The sequence below is a fragment of the Tinamus guttatus genome, unplaced genomic scaffold, assembly GCF_059628265.1.
Source record: "Tinamus guttatus ecotype Peru unplaced genomic scaffold, ASM5962826v1 Tinamus_guttatus_pri_ptg000070l, whole genome shotgun sequence".
Taxonomy (NCBI): Eukaryota; Metazoa; Chordata; class Aves; order Tinamiformes; family Tinamidae; genus Tinamus; species Tinamus guttatus.
In genome coordinates this window covers 2,163,516-2,176,225 of record NW_028288604.1, presented here as the reverse complement: position 1 = coordinate 2,176,225, position 12,710 = coordinate 2,163,516, and the positions used below count along the sequence as shown (strand labels likewise).

General features: G+C 45.2%; 1 protein-coding gene across 1 annotated transcript in view; it reads left to right on the top strand.

Annotated features, from left to right (window-relative positions):
• BACH2 (BACH transcriptional regulator 2) overlaps positions 1–12,710 on the top strand; it is a 138,207-nt gene that overhangs the window by 51,810 nt on the left and 73,687 nt on the right. The window contains exon 3 of the mRNA XM_010225358.2: positions 8,935–9,086. The gene's annotated coding sequence lies outside the window, so the exon portion shown is untranslated. The remainder of the gene's footprint in view (positions 1–8,934; positions 9,087–12,710) is intronic.

The window sequence follows — 12,710 nt, the reverse complement described above, 5'->3', positions numbered from 1 at the left end:
TGTATGATCAACCATGCCAGGACCGCCTGACATATCTAATTTTTAGTTTAAAAAAATGAGTTCCTTGTGAATGATTTTATTGCCTGTAGTGCTGTCTGATTCTGTCAGGGCATTTGACACAACTTGGAGAAGTATTAGGTAAGACAGGATGTTGGAATATTTGAGGTCATGTAATATTAAAGAAAAAAAAAAAAACCCACAGGAGTGGAATTGAATCGAGCGACTTGTTTGTTTAACGTAGAATACATAGGTTGTATATACAGCGTACAGGGGCATCTCACTGCTCCAGGATGGACAAATCCAGGCGTTTCTCTGTCAAATGCAGACCCACTGCAAGTACATGTGGCTTTTACCTAGTGAGCTGTGTTGTGTCTTCTGCTCTGCTGTGTCTTGCAACGTGCTTCTTCAGGGTGCCGGGAGTGCAGCCTCATCGCTGCTGCTTGATGAGCGCCTGCCTTCACTGCAAGGCTGCACCAGGGATTGCTGCTGTGGGTGTCCCCTGATGCAAGCGCTGCTGAATCCCCCAGACTGGTCATGTCCATTGGTCTGTAAGGAAATGCTACTCTGTCATATGAAAAAGAGCATATAAGGACTGTCAAGGTGGAGCTGTTGACAGAGGTGGTCTATTGGGTGATGCATATCAAAGGTACCAAGCAAATGGTGTGAAAAAGAACCGTGCTCCCCAAGGGAAGGTGGAGCCAATATCTGTGTCCCCATCCCTGTGCTCTACCCAAGAGGTCCTTGCTCTTCCCTAGCTCTCCTTGCTGAAGCAGAGCCCAAGAGCTCTGAATTCATGCTGTGACCTTAGGCAATGTGAGGACTCTTCCTTGTCGCCCGCCGTGTGCCCTGAGGCCCACACATGAAAATCAGTGTGGAGGAGGACAAAGTAATATATATGTTTAAGGAACTTGCTTACAGTTCCCGTTGCTAGGCTGGTGGAGTAGTGTTCACTTCATAGGGAGAACAGTCTGGATGATTTTCTTAATTACTGTTTACCTAAATAAATAAATATTGCATATTCATGGCTCTCACTAAAGTAAGTCGTGTTGAAATGTTTACCTCTCAGGAGAATAATTATTAGGGTGGGGCGGGGGGTGTAGCAATTAATAATAAAACATTCAGACAAGATTACAGAATGTTCTGATTAGAATAGTAAACATTATGCTAGAAATAAAAGCAAATATGTGGAGCTGTCTTGAGCTGAGGAAAAAAAATGCTGTGCTATCCACAGAAACCTGCTGAAGTGAAGCAATTCAACTGAAAGGACGGTTGTCTTGGAGCTATTCTGTATACCAAGTAGGTTCCTTCAGCATGAGGTTAGATTTATTGGATGATTCTCTCTCAATTCGAGTCTCGAAAAAAAAACACCGGAATATTGGCATTCGCATAGCTGTGCATGGCAGCTGTAATACCCATCAGCATTGCTTTGAGTCTAGTCTCTGTTGATTCTTAAACCAAGTGACAGAGGATGTTTCAGCTGTTTATACCAATAGTAAACAAAACCTTCATTTGTGTCGTAATCCCTCCCCCATTTCATACAATCCTTTGAATGAAATTCTTTGCTCAGCTGAGAGTTTAAATTTGGACACATCTTTTCATGTCTTTTGGCTATGGTTTCTTATCTAGATAATCAGCTCAAAGAGTGTCAGTGATGTGTTCAAAGATTTCTATGACAGCTGCATACCATTAGGCTGAATAATTAAAAAAAAAACCCTTAATTGTAGTTTAACACAGTAAATACAGATTGGGCTTTCTGTTTAGCATACGGCAGCCTTGGACAAGAGTGCTGCTGCTTAACCCTTTGCAAAGGACGCTCGTGGGGCCGGTGGAGCTGGTCTGCGCTGTAGCCGCCTTACTCATCTCCAGCTATTTCAGGCCAGCAGAGGATTGTGACCTCTTGCTTATCTGCATGGAATTGGGAGAAAAACGTGGGTGCAGAAGATGGACAGAAGGTAGTTATTAGCACTGGGGTAGTCAGGGCGCTCCGTGCATTGGCACAAAGCCGGATCCAGTTTCCTGGAGCTGCTTGTTCCCTGGCTGGGATCACAGTGGCCCACGATGCCTCAGCTGTGGCCTCCCAGCACTGCCTCTGCATGTGGACAGCCTCAGACTCCAGCAGATGTTTAGGCAAAGGGAGTGACCTTGAGTTCAGCACCGTCTCAGATATCCTAATGAAAAGGGGGAGGACTCTCCCTGCTCAGCTAAACATCTGTCAGGCAGTCTTAAGGGAGCAAGCTGCTGTCCCGCCTGGGCTGCTCTCTAACTCGGGCAGCACAGGGGAGTCTTTTGGGGATGAAGACTTCCAGATCTTCTCTTCTAAACTAAATTGTTCCCTTCTAAGGTAATGTCAAAAACATCCTGGGTGTCTGTAGGCAAGCAGAGCACTCAGCTTTGTGCTAGCACATGCCAGTCCTGGAATACCATCTCATCTAGAAACTGAAAAGAAGTTCTTCTTTAACTGAATGCATCATCTTACTATTAGGATTGGTAGAGTTTTTCACATACGTGTCATTAATGGAAGTGTTTGGTCATGGTCTGAAACGAAATAGGGTGGCGAAGAACAAGCACTAGCAGCTTCCACTATGAGCCATGCTGTTTCCAGAGCAGGTGATGAGAATGTCATGTTGACTTGAGCCCTCTGCAGCATCTTCTTGCTGGTGAATGTCCACTAGCACATTTCATGTTTCTTCCTTGGGGGGTCAGCCTTTTTGCTGGACCCAGCGTATACTGTGCAGCATCACCAAGCAGTGTCTGTACCCAAGAGGTGTTCGTGCTTGGACAAGCTGTTGGACTGGGTCCTGTTTTATCCATGTGCTACATGGTAGGGTGATTTGGTAAACATATTCTCTTTTGAATAAATCTTTCTGGGGTGCCCTTGAACGGATTTTTTTTTTGAGCAGAAACGCCCCTCTCCACCTTGCTTTCTTCACAGCAGCTTCTGCATTGTAACAAGTTTCAGCCGTGCATCTCCCAGTGAAGTCAATGGCAGGGAGGCAGCCAAAACCTCATGCGAAATTTTGAGCATTCAGAAAGCAGTTGGTGCTACACATACAGAATACACAGCACACTAAACCTGATATCAGCTCACAACTAATTATCTGTGTATAAAAATTCCCCTGCTTGCTGTTTTGCCGTTAAGACTCTCTGGTAAGATTTATGACTCCGGCTAAAGTGAAGTACCATTTCCTTTTTCTCAGCATTACTGTACGTGGCCTTTCTGGCTTTTCTTGTTAAACCGACTTGAGTTCACACAACAGGGAATTATTTTTGAACCTCTTTCCCATCATGATTCTATCTTTTTTTTTTTAACAAGAGAAGATTACCACACAAAACATTTTAATTTCTTCAATTTTCCCCTGCTTTGTGTGAGAGTAAAGATGGAGGAATTAAAAAGAGGTCCCTCCTAGTGAGACTCAGCGTTGCCCTGTTCTGAATCGTGCAACTCCCACAGAGTTGTGGTAGACCTACCCTAATGAGCATGGGTATGAGTGGATGGAAGTGTGGCCCCTTGTGCTACCACCCAGCTTAGCTCTTTCTGCTGAAGTGACCTGAGGTAACTTGTGCATGAGAAGGAGGAGCTGCGCTTGGCCTCTCTGCCAAGCTGAGGTTCCCAAAAGGGAGGTGGGATTCTTAGAGAAACCAAGCTAGATAAATCAAGGGAGATAATGCTTATCCTTTGGCTTCTTGTAGCACTTCTTTACTTCTGGTTACACTTCAAAACCCGGGATTTTTATCCTCTACAGTCTCGTGTGCAACTGCTTTGATTGGCATTTGCACTAGCTGAGTGACCGTCCCCTTCCTTTGAACGAGAGCGCGGGGAGCCAGATGTACATCTCGGAGAAATATGTTATTTATTTCTCCTGACCTGATGCTAAATGCATCTGTCTTCATTTCAGAGACTGATGAAAATTAGATGGCTGAGTGAACTTGTTGACCTGGCAAATGTGTGTCTGATTTTACCCTGATCTGAAGTTACCTGAAAGTTAGTGTGTCAAAAGACAAATGAGCAGTTAGTTTTTATTGTGTAGAACTAAAAAAAGGCAGTAATGCTGAGCCGTTGCCATGTTTCCCAGTTGGATTTCAACACAATTATTTTTGTTATTGGGCTTCGAGGAAAACCAATAGAGATGCCAGATAAACCTTCCCAAAAAAGCCATTTGTGTTAATACTTAAATATTGTTCATCTTTTACAGCATTTACTTATCTGTTTCCCACATGCAGAACCTTATGGGGAATTTTTGTGGTTGACGGTGACCCACTCTTTCATTCTGTATTTCAACCGTGCTTTCTTGATTTGCATTTTTAAAGAGAAATTAGCAGTAAAGCTCTGACTGTGATGGTGGTGGTGGAGGGTTCTTGCAGCCATTCACACACGTGCTGGGGCAGGAGCCCCACGTGCAGATCCGCGGCGGCGCCGAGTCCCGCCGAGGCAGGTCTCCCTGCTCCAGACTGAGTGCTGGTAGCTTCATGATCACTTTCTGAGAGACCACGTTGGGTGTCAAGGCTCAGCGACAGTGGGTGAATTTGGGTGATTTCTTCTCAGCTACTGAACCATTTGGTTTCATCTTGTTCGTGTATTTATTATCCAAAGTCTGTAGACCTTAAGGAGGAATATGCCAGACATCTGAATTTTCATCAGATTTGACCCAAAGTACTAGGTTTTGCTGTATATTGGTTTTCTAGTACTTTATACTACAGAGGGTGTAAATGTTCGGGTTGTGTCATTTAGTAATATGTGCTTAGTGTTATGTGGGGTCCTTCTTACAGAATATATGAACTTTCCTTTTAACTCTAGCCATTCTTTCGAAAGTCACATTACCAAGAAAGAATGTTTTTGAAGATGGCTTTATTTTAATTTAAGAATATTCATTCCTATGTTAAAGTAATTGAGATTTTACACAAAAAGGTTTACAAGTTAATGTAGTGCAGCTCTTGAACTAGTGTCACATAACTCTATTCCCACCTCTCCTAGCCCAGCCTGCTTGAAGTGTCGTAAAATTAATTGTAACTAGAGGACGAGAGAAGGTGGAAAACTTCCCCCACGCACATCTCCCAGGTGCTCTGAAGGTTTTCCGTTTCTGACCTAAGCATAATTAAGGAAAATCCAGTTCACAGACTGTTTTGAGCAATTCCCTGATGAGTGTAGAGCAAAAGAAGCTGCACTTCCCTGATTAGCTGAATGCATTTTCTGATGCATTTAGTCATGGTTTCTAGCCAAGCTGATTCTTTGCATGGTTTTATCAGTGTCTAAATAACAGATAAATCGCATCGCAGTTGGGCACTCACCCAGCTAGCCCAGAAACAACCAAATCAAGAACCAAGAAGATCATTAGAACAAAATCACATGCCTTCATAGGTAAAGCAGGCTGTGTGTCTCTTCTGGCATCAGATGTCGATATCGGTGTGGGTTTGATTTACAGATTTCAGGGCGGAATTCTGTGCTACATGGCAGTAGCATTGCAAATACCTTCCCAGCCTCAGGCAACGCTTCAAGCAGTTGCAAACTACAAATGTTATAAGGAAGCAGTTTCAACCAGAAAGCAATATTCTTCAGCTCCGCTTGAAAACATATGAAACGTAAAGAAAACATGTTTGCTAATCTGTGGTAGTACTGCTTGTAACAGCCTGGAATCCGAGACTTCTGGAGCTCATTTCTACATGCTTTGGGGTAGCAAACATTAAGCTCTATTCAAGCGAGGCACAACTTGAGAAAACACGAGTTCGTGTTTACACATCTGTGCTCACGTCTTCCTGTTCTCCGCTGCTCTGCCTTTCTCAAGTGTGTTGCGTGTCTCTCTCCGTGTCTGCGAGGAGCACGCCATCTGATCTCGCCGTGTGCGCTTGCTGTGCTCCGTCCTCGTGCGTCGCCTGTGAACGGAGACGCGCAGGCCAATGCGGCGGCGCGTTCGCCGCTCGCCTCCCTGCCCCGCTGGTTTCCATGGGCAGAATTGCGCTGCCTCCTGTAGCGTGAAGAACCTTTTGTGCGAGGCCGAGGAACACGGAGCGACGCTCATCTCGCGCTTCTCAAGTCCTCCTCATTGTTTTGTTCGTTGCAGGCTGAAGGGCCTCTGTTTTCCTCCGCTGAAGCATCACAGGTGCTGTTATTTTTCATTAACGGCAGCAACATAAGCTCTCCTTGAAATGCACCCACCATATTAAAAAAAACATAAGATTTAGATGTTTTCTTGAAATAAATGCTTTTTCTGCTGCCAGCCATGGTGCCTGTTCTGCATCTGCGTTTACCTTTGCATTCTTCCATGAACCCTTCAACAGTACTGTACACTTTCCAAAATTAAAAAAAAAGAAGAAAACAGAACAGATAACAAAGTTCAAAAACGTACAAGATGTTGTTGCAAAACCTAGTTAAAAAAAAAAGGCTTAGAACATCTGGCTTGAAGTATTTTTGGTTTTTTTTTAGTCTTCCCTACAATTGCGAGAACAGAAGCTTCTGCTGAAGTTGGGGCTGAAGTTGTCTCATGCTCAGCAGCGCCTGGAGCCGGCTCGTGGAGCCCATGTGGAACAAGGACCTTTGCAGTGTGTCGGGGCGCTGCCGTCAACGACCCCATGTGTGGGCCCGTGCTAGGGGCCTGCAGGGACACAGTGCTTGGGTGGCGAGCACGTCTCCCTCTGCACAGGATACGGCTCTTCCTATGTTGTAAACCTAGACAGCGAGGGGGTTCAGATGCTCGGGCTGCTCTTCATTACATGCAGTTTTGGCTCCTACAGGCTCATTTTTTGTATATTCTCTGCAAGTTTATAGCCATAGCAACAGTTGTGCTTTTAATAATTTGCTTATTTCACAATGAAAATGCTTTTTATAAAAATAGGAAGCATGAAATAGCCTGGATGTTGAGCATAGGCAAGGCGTTAGGTTTCATTCTCCCCTAAGCTGACCCCTGGGCAGAGAGATTCCTGCTTTCATGTTTTAGATCATGTGTAAAACCTGATGCTCGCTGGATCATCCTGTGTAGGGCAAGGATATCTAGGGAACATGGGGAGAGAAATAGAGCAAGACATTTGCAGAAGGGAATGAAATGTTTGGGAGGCAGCCTCATGCTTTCTACAGCAGTGAACATCAATCAGACCTTCTCAGAAAAGTGTGGCACCGAAAGTCCTCCCCACTCCGTTTTTTTTTGTTTGTTTTTGTTTTCCCCTTCCCTGCTTAGTTTATTCTCCTTCCCCTGTGCCACAGCAAGTGCAATTTTAGCTCAGAAGTGTAGCTTGTACTTAAAAAAGCATAGGCTTCCCCAGTTTTATCCTTTTGGCCATTGAGTAAACAACAGTTATTTTTGTTTTACCAGTGATTTATTACCGAGCAGACTTGAGGGGAGTTATTTTTAGTTTTGTAAGCAATTCATATAATGTATATTTGTAACCATAAAGATTTTGAATGTTTTGTCCTCATACAGACCGTCAATGAACATCATGCCCACTTGGAAGAAAAAAATGTATATATAGAAATGTAAATTAAACAGACACAAGAATTGCATTCTTTGAATAGTCTCATGATTCTTCTTAAGTATATGTACATACAATGCTTAAATGTAGCAGAATTCTAAGTACCCAATAATAAATCATCTATCAGGGTGCCATCCAGAAGAAATAGCCTACTCTTCATAAATGATAGTTTCTACAAGGCTTGGAGTAAAATGCTGTAATAGCAACACTCAGAAAATAAAGGCAGTGAGCTTTTTCGTTTGAATGTCCCTACCTCTACCTTAAGCTGCATATTAAAAAAAAAAAATCCCACTTTCATGTTTTCTCATGTTTTTTACTTGTTTACGGAGGTAGCAATCCAAAGTTGTAACTGCAAAGTGCACTTTGCAAATTTCAGAAAAATAGTAGTATTTTTTTAAAAAAAAAAGATTAAATGTTCTTTTTCAATGGCCTGCTCCTTACCAACTCCATTTCTTTACGTAGCTTCCTTTTTTTTTTTTTTTTTTTCCTGGTGGTAGCTCTGCAAATGCAGCCCTTGCTGTGACCCTGTGAAGATCCGAGATGCGGGCATGCCACTTCTTGTTCTGCTGCTGTCCCCTTCTGTTAGAAAGAAAATCACCGTCATTTGTCTCTCCCAATTCACTGACTTTATTCATGTAAATAGTATTTAAGTGTTCAAGTGTGTTTTGTTTTGTTTTCCAGAAAGAGAGTAATATAAAACTCTGGGTACCATCCCTGTTGAAAATTCAAATCAAAAATCCCCATAGCTTGGAATTCCTTATTTCTCCCTCTGCAGGCATTTCCCTCCCACACTCGCCCCCTGCCGCAGAGCAGGAACGCTCCCCCGTGAGCTGTTTCCGTGTGATTTGGGCTGGGAGCTCCCTTCTCCCACTCTAATTTCCTCCTGACACCGAATTGCCTAGGTCTGGCTTTCCCATAGGGCAGATGGAGGAGCCCGGCCCATGTTGCATCCATCAGGACATGCGAACAAAAGGGCAAATCCTAATTTAGTTTCAATTCTGATTGAAAATTCTTGGTGAAATCAAAGCTAAGCTTTGACAAAATCCAGTATTAATCATTCTTTAAAGTCTGTTGGATCATTTGGGTGGTTTTGTTGAAACACTTTAGTGGTGTGATGTGCAGAATTTCCTTCATACGTGTACAGAGTGTGCAGATACTTACTGTATGATCTGTTAGAGCAATTGCAGAAATATTAGTTTATTTTATGATTCTTTACAGGGGGCTTATTTGTGTAGGTGCTGCACGAATGCAAAAAATACATAGTCTTCATCGTAAGCAATTTAATGCTGTAAAGGTAAGAAAGATGAGCTATGTAATGGGCATAGGCTGCCACTGAGGCAACGAATAGTTTTAATGTTGGTCTATAAAGATGTTCTGTGTTGAAAAAAAAGAGAAACTCATTTTAGAATTAGAAGTGGGGGAAGGAGGTTCTGATTTGATGCTTGAATTTTAATGACTGGCTTCATTTTATTCTAGGTTGATATCAGCTGAGTTGCCAGAACTTTGTCCTACAAAGCTTTGGAGGGCTACTTCTTAATGGATTGCTGTAGCCTCTTCATTTCTCCATTGATCCCGTTCCCTGCATCGTGAGAGCGTTTTAGCCAGCACAGAACCTAGAAGAGTTACATGTAAGTCACGATTCATGTTCCTTTCTTTTTACAGGGAGGAAAAATAAAAGAAAAGAGAAGAAAAAAGGTTTTGGGGGAGGCAAGATGGAGGCAGCAAACCGCGATCTTTAGAAAAACAGCATAAAAGCTGTAATCCAACAGCAAACATTAGGTTGGGAATAAATTGTTATTGAAGTATTCTTAGTGGCTTTTCCATCTTAAATGGTGATTGTCATTTTGAAAGCTTTCCTAAGTGTTCTACTTCTATAGTAAACCTTAGCAAAAAGTAGTTAAAATAGCTTCTCTCTCCCTCCACTCTCAACTTCCCAGTTATGAAGGGTTTTTTTCCACCACTGGATACCTGGGCGAACGCTTGTCCGTACTTGTGCTTCTGGCAAGGTCAGAGGCCAGCCTTTGCTCGCTGGATTGCAGGGCTCTGGAGGTTTTTCTGTCATTAAACCAGTATCTGCTGGGCTTTCCAGAGCAGTTCCCCATGCTGCTTCTCCTCACCCCAGCTGCAGCCCTGAAAAGCCCTTTAAGCCCCCAAAAGTCGGTGCTGACGTACCCAGGTGACAGGCCAACAAGGACACGGCCATCGCGCAGGAGGTGTCACAGGCAGCTCGGGAGCTTCCTGCTTCATCGCAGACTCCCACCGTGGGGTCCCATTGCCTCCCCGTGGGCTTTGCCGCTTGGAAAAGGCAGGGCACGGGCAGCGTGTTTGTGCGGGCTTAATGCGTGCAGGAAATGTGATTGTTTGATGTGGAAAGAACTGTGCAAATGCTGTAGCAGGGTGGGGAAAGCCACACACAGCTTTGCTTGGGACAGAGGGGATTGAAGGAGCTAAAGGCCCCTTCCTGCCTCCTTAATCCGGATAGTATTTGCTGGTGCATGTTACACGCTTAGATTTGTGCTTCCAAGATGGGAGAGATGCTGTGCCTGTCCTCAACACCACGACTAAATCCTCCCAAGCCCTTCGGAGCATCCTCTAGGTGGGAGAAGCTGAGGCTGGTTTGACTCTCTGCCCTCACGAGCAGTGCCAGCCCTGTGGGGTGAACATGCGAGTGGGAGAAGCCTCGGGAGCCCTGCACGGAGAGGGTGACATGCGGGGTGTGCGCGGAGGCCGGGACACCGCGAGGCTGCTGCTCGCTCCGGGTGAGGGTGACACGGGGGTCTGCGTGAAGGCCAGGACAGCACAAGGCTGCTGCTTGCTCCAGGTGAGGGTGACACGGGGGTCTGCGTGGAGGCCAGGACAACGCGAGGCTGCTGCTCGCTCCGGGTGGGGGTGACACGGGGGTCTGCGTGGAGGCCAGGACAGCACGAGGCTGCTGTTCGCTCCGGGTGGGGGTGACACGGGGGTCTGCGTGGAGGCCAGGACAGCACGAGGCTGCTGCTTGCTCCAGGTGAGGGTGACACGGGGGTCTGCGTGGAGGCCAGGACAACGCGAGGCTGCTGTTCGCTCCGGGTGGGGGTGACACGGGGGTCTGCGTGGAGGCCAGGACAACGCGAGGCTGCTGCTTGCTCCGCGTGGCGGCGATGCCGCCCTGGCCGCGCCGCCTCCCGCGCACCCCTCCCTGCGCGTGTGTCCACACATGGCGAGTGGCAGCTGGTCAAATAACCCGACCAGAAAAACCTCCGGGGAATCCACGGAATGGAAAGTCATGCTGGCCCCGGGTCCAGGCCCCGCCGCAGCCTCTATAAGGACATCTGCTTCCAGCGTCCCCGGCAGGGGAATTCAAGGCCTGTGCAGCAACCATACCCCTCGGGCTGCGAATGGCTCCGGGCCCTCGCTGTTGAGTAACAAGAAAGCAGAAGTAGAAATTCCTTGAAAAACACTGGCAGGCTGGATTGCAGAGGGAGGATGCATCGAGGTTAAAAGAAGGAAGGGTTTTGTTGGTGGTGTTTTGGTTTGTTTTGTTTTTTTTTTCCTGAAATAAGCACTGACATGTTACTCATGAAGGTTGGCATCCTGCCCTTGTTTTTCCGCTGGAGTAATAAATTCATATTATGCAGTTTAGTGACTAATCAGGCCAGGACAGTGAAGCCAACCACAGCACTCACTCTGGTCAGTTGGCCTTGAGTGCTTACTAACACTAGGTCTCTATTACGAATCGTAGTATTACTTAAATAAATAAATAAATAGAAGTACTGGGATATTTTGGAAGTGAAGAGTTTTTATTAGAGATAAACCTGCACAGGACATATAACCTCTTTCATTTCCTGTGACATAAAATATAGGCCTCAAAACAAAAAGAAGAGATCTGTTGTGACAGAAAAATTTTAAAGCATATAGGAGAACGTAGTTTTTAAAGGCAGATTTCTTTCTTTTTTTTCTTTCTTTCTCTTTTCCTGTGATAAAGGGTATTGGTGAAAATAATAGTGAAATGGTAGGCAACGGTGAAGAATTGACAAGAGAATTTGCTGTCAATGAGCCTTGCTATTTTATTACGGCCCTTGTAATACAGTGTAGTTTTTAATAAAAAACTCCATAGGAGAAATCATCTGGCTACCTGATAATTCGGGATCTCATTGAAAGTGTGTTTCTAGTGCTGGCTGTAGGGAAAGAAAACCTGAAAAAAAGAGCTGTAACAACTCAGGAGCAAGCAAGCCACAAGAAGCAACCCATCATTTATTAGTCCTACTTAATACAATTCCCTCGTCAGTTTGAACCCTTACTCATATTCTTATGGACTTTTCTTGCAATTTTTGAAATGCTTGTAATTGGCCACCTGGCAAGTTCTTTACTAAAATCCCTTTAGCATTAAAAATGATCTCCTTTATAGTAGACTTGAAAAGGCAGCCAGGAGCTGAGCGGACACAAATGGGAAAAAAGAAAAAAAAGCCTCTCTCCTTCCCTGTCCGCAGCTGAAGCACCCTGGCAGAAGCATGCACAGGATGTTTTCCTCCCCACTTATACTGTGCGTAATCAGAAGTCTCCGTTTCCAACACTAAAATCATATTTGAGCACCAAATTAACTTGAAAACATGTGCACGGATGAAAAAGCAGTTGTAAAACAGGGTTTCCTTGTTTGCCTGTTTTGGTTTTGCTGGTCGTGCGCTCGTGATCTCACTGAACTGTTTTAGCGCGTGGCCTGTGCCCAGGGACGTGCACGTGTTGCCTGGCAGGGCAGCGCGATGCTGGCAGGGGCACCAGCTCGGTCCCCACATCTCTGCTGGTGGCAAACGTCTGCTGACCAGGGAAGCCTGCAGTTGTCTGCCAGATTTCTTGGTGTTACTCCCAAGCCCGCTGCCTGGGCTGTTCCTTAACCAGCTCTGCTTTCACCCTGCGACAATGGCAGGAGGAGGAACCTGCTTCTCCTGGGTTAGTTGGCCCGGTCAGAGAGAGCAATTGAAACTGCCCTAGATAAAACAGTGCTGTTGCTGTTTGTCCATAATCTCAATAATCACCCTCACACTCAACCTGGTGGGTTAAAAAGCAAGCTTTTAGTAGCCGGCCGGCGGCCGACCTCACAGTTGGCCTGAGATCCGCGCCGTTTTAGGAAAAAGTTGGTGTTTTTATAGACAGCTGCAACTCCTTCATACGTTATTTGCAGTTACCAGTTCTTCACAGCTGATCTCTTATCTCATGGTTGCAGCAAGAGCAGGAGGGCTCAGCATAAGTAGCAAGCTATGTTCACAGAAGCAGAT